This window comes from Amaranthus tricolor, chromosome 1 (genome assembly GCF_026212465.1).
Source record: "Amaranthus tricolor cultivar Red isolate AtriRed21 chromosome 1, ASM2621246v1, whole genome shotgun sequence".
NCBI lineage: Eukaryota > Viridiplantae > Streptophyta > Magnoliopsida > Caryophyllales > Amaranthaceae > Amaranthus > Amaranthus tricolor.
In genome coordinates, this window is record NC_080047.1 from 2,623,999 (window position 1) to 2,628,429 (window position 4,431).

Consider the following 4,431-nt stretch of genomic DNA (forward strand, 5'->3'; position numbering starts at 1 on the left):
TCCAATGGAAATAGGAATTCTTTCCATTACTTGAATAATCATCACAATAAAAGGAGATCTGGGTCTGTTTCACATCCATCTACATCTAGTAATAGCTCTACATCTCACAAGATTCTTGACAAACGAAGCAATTACTTTTGTGACCATTGTAAAATGCAAGGCCACAATATAGATAGATGCTTCAAACTTCATCCTGAATTAAGAAATAAGCCAAGAAGAGTTGCAGTTTTTTCTGAAGGACAGCCTTCATCCTCAGATCTTGATAACAATTCAATAATCAAGCCAGACAATACTATCTCACCTGAAATATATCAACAGTTTGTCAATATGTTGGCACAACAATTTGCTCCAAATAAAGATCCCGATACATCTTCTTCATCCAAATCCACTCTTCTAGCAGGTAACAATTTTTGTCTTCTATCAACTGCAAAGAATACCTTTTGGATTCTTGATAATGGTGCTACTGACCATATTTCCCCTTCTTTGGATCTTTTTCTACACTATAAACCTGTTCATAAACCATACTTCATCACTCAACCCAATGGTCAACAAGCTAAAGTCATGAACATAGGATCTGTCCAAATATCAGAACATATAATTCTTGATAATGTGCTTCATGTTCCTTTTTTTCAATTTAATCTCATTTCAATCCATAAATTGATCACTCAGCTTCACAAATTTGTTCTCTTCACACCCACAAATTGCTTACTCATTCCCTTTACATCTCTTTCACAGGACCATTTGATGAAGCATGCTCAGGTCCTTGGTAATGCTCACACCAGCCTGTATCATGTTAACACTTCTCTCAAATCAAATCAATATTCTTCTTCAACTTCTCCTCCATCAAAAGAATGCTTGACTTCTACAAGTTTGCACTCCAGAAACAACCTCACTCAACTGTGGCACTGTAGACTAGGCCATTTTCCTTTTATGCAAATGAAACATCTTAAAATTCAATCTTGTAATTCTTTTCCTTCAGTTGATTGTATTTGTCATATATGTCCTCAAGCTAGACAACACTATAATTCATTTCCTATTAGCAATAGCAGAGCCTGTAAACCTTTTGAATTGCTTCATGTAGACTTATGGGGTCCATATGCTACTCCCACATACAATGGGTACAAATACTTTATTACCATTGTTGATGATTTCTCTAGAGCTACTTGGACTTACCTTTTGAGCACCAAGTCTAATGCTTTCCCTATTTTAGCAAATTTAATCACATTACTCCAAAAACAATTTCACACCTCTGTTCAAATTGTTAGGTCTGACAATGGCATGGAATTTTGTGATGAAAATGCAATCAAATTTTATAATAACATGGGTATTATTCATCTAACCAGTCTTGTTGGTACTCCCCAACAAAATGGCAGAGTTGAAAGAAAACACAAACATTTATTAGAAATAGCAAGATCTTTATTTTTTCAATCCAAAATCCCTCTCAAATATTGGGGTGAATGCATATTACATGCCACTTTTATAATTATCCGACTTCCTTTATCAGTATTACAATACAAAACACCATATGAATTGCTTTACAACAAATTACCTGATTATGATGCCTTGAAATGTTGTGGAAGTCTTTGTTTTGTAGCCACAAGCAAAAGAAACCGACATAAGTTTGCTCCTAGATCTCATCCTTCCATTTTTTTGGGTTTTTCTACTACACAGAAAGGCTACAAAATTCTTGATCTTCACACTCACAAGGTTCTAATTACTAGAAACATTCATTTTCACGAGCATATCTTTCCTTTTCATCACATTTCTTCTTCAAACACACAATCTGTTCTCCCTACTTCTATTTCTGATGTCACTACTTTCTTTTCCTACCCCTCTTCTTCTTTTACTCCAAACTCTTCTATCTCCACAATTTCAAATACTCAATGCTCTACTTCTAATAATACTCCATCTCACAATATTACTGAAAACACAGATTTTGTTTCTGATCTCTCTACTTCTCCTCCTACACATACCACTGGTCTCAGAAGATCCATTAGACAAACTAAACCACCAATTTATTTACAAGATTATGTTTTTAATACCATTTCTCAATCTCCTTTATCTCAAAAACCCCATTTCTGCAATCTTGTAACATTCTCTTCCTTACCCTTTTCACAACAACAAACTCTCGCTTTACAAGCTACCTATAGTGAACCACAAACATATCATGAAGCTATTCTTAATCCTGGCTGGACAGAAGCCATGAATAAAGAAATATCAGCTCTTCACCAAAATGAAACATGGGAATACACTGATCTTCTACAAGGTAAAAAGGCTATTGGTTGCAAATGGATTTATAAAGCAAAACACAATAAAGATAGCTCTTTAGAAAGACTTAAAGCAAGGCTTGTCATTCAAGGTAATCATCAAAAATATGGGATAGATTACTTAGAAACTTTCAGTCCTGTAGTCAAGATGACTACAATAAGAACTGTTATAGCTCTAGCAACAGCAAGAAAATGGAACATTTATCAACTTGATGTAAACAATGCCTTTTTACATGGAAATTTACAAGAGGATGTTTATATGAGAGTTCCTTTAGGAATACCAAACCCTAACAATAAAGTTTGTAAACTCAAAAAATCCCTTTATGGCTTAAAACAAGCATCTAGACAATGGTTTCAAAAACTTGCTGGTTTCTTGAACTCCAGGAATTATCAACAATCAAAGAATGATCCATCTTTATTTTTAAAGCAGTCTGCTTCCGACATTACCATCCTTGCTATATATGTTGATGATATCCTATTAACTGGTTCCAACCCCACTGAAATACATAGCATTAAACAACATCTTGATAATGAATTCACCATTAAGGATCTTGGTTTACTCCATTACTTTCTTGGCATGGAGGTTTCTTATGTAAATGAAGGGATTGTTCTCACCCAACATAAGTTCACCAAGGATTTACTACAGATACAACATTTTCCTCATAAACCAGTTCACACTCCTTTACCACTACAATGTAAGCTCAGCACTGAAGATCCTCATGATTTTTCTGATCCAACTTTGTACAGAACGTTAGTAGGCAAATTGAATTTTTTGTCTCATACAAGACCTGATTTAGCCTTTGCAACTCAACTTCTAAGTCAGTTTATGCAAAACCCAAAACAATCTCACTTTGATGCTCTGCTTCATGTTCTTCAATATATTAATACTACTGCTGGTCAAGGTATTCTTTTAAAAGGAGAAGCTCATTTATCTTTACAGGCTTTCTCTGACTCAGATTGGGCTTCTTGCCCCTTTTCAAGAAGATCTGTCACTGGATACTTAATATTGTTGGGCAACTCTCCAATTAGTTGGAAAAGCAAGAAACAATCAACAATCTCTAAATCCTCTTCTGAAGCAGAATACAGAGCTATGCAACAAGCAACTTCAGAAATCACCTGGCTCGGCAACTTGCTTAAAGAACTTAATGTCACTTCCTTAACACCAGTTACCCTACACTGTGATAATCAATCCGCAATACAAATAGCCAAAAATCCCGTCTACCATGAAAGGACAAAACACATTGAGATCGATTGCCATTTCACAAGAGAAAAGCTCATGGAAGGGCTTATTCAATTGACTTACTTACCTACTCAAAACCAATTAGCTGATGTGCTCACAAAGATTTTACCTATAACACACTTCAAGTCTCTTCTATTCAAGCTGGGAATGTTTCCACCCCCAGCTTGAGGGGGGGTGTTGAATATAATGTAATTGTATATATATTATAGTGGGTGCCCTTTGTATTAAAGTAAGATAAAATAAAATAAAATCATTTTTCTTATTCTTCCTCTGAGTTCTTTCTTCTTCTGTTTTCCTTTTGCTTTCTTCTTCTCCTTCTTCTGCACATTCTCACATATGCTTCATAAATATCAAACTCCAGCACTCTCTGTAACTGATCTTAATAAATGACCACTTGAAAATGCAAGAACAACAACTAAAAATACAAATATAATTAATTAACTTACTGGCCAATTTGGGCAAGCATAGAATTTCTAACCTGCATTTGGTCCCTTACGAACAATTTTCAATTTAGCTTCCAATTTGTGATAACATTTAACATTGTTTGAGTTTACACTGTGCCCACGAGAAGAAGAACCACTACCTATTCATTTGAGCTTCAAGAAATAGGGAGATTGAAGAGAGAGAAGTAGGAAAAGAGATTGAATGAAGATTACAGGGAAGATGAAAAATTTATTAGGTTAAGAAATTAATTTTTTTTTAAAAATTATTAGAGTTAATCGGTCACTGTAGATTTGCTTTACTTGAAATCTCTTTATTTGCAGATGGCCAAAAAATTGGCCTTTTAGAAATAATATTTCCTTAGATAAAACTTGAAGATTGGACTTTTGCGGGTCGGTCAATAAAACAATCAAGTTCACAAATTTTATATGCTTTATTTTATCTCATGCTTTATTGATGTAATGCAAAAATTTAATTTTAATT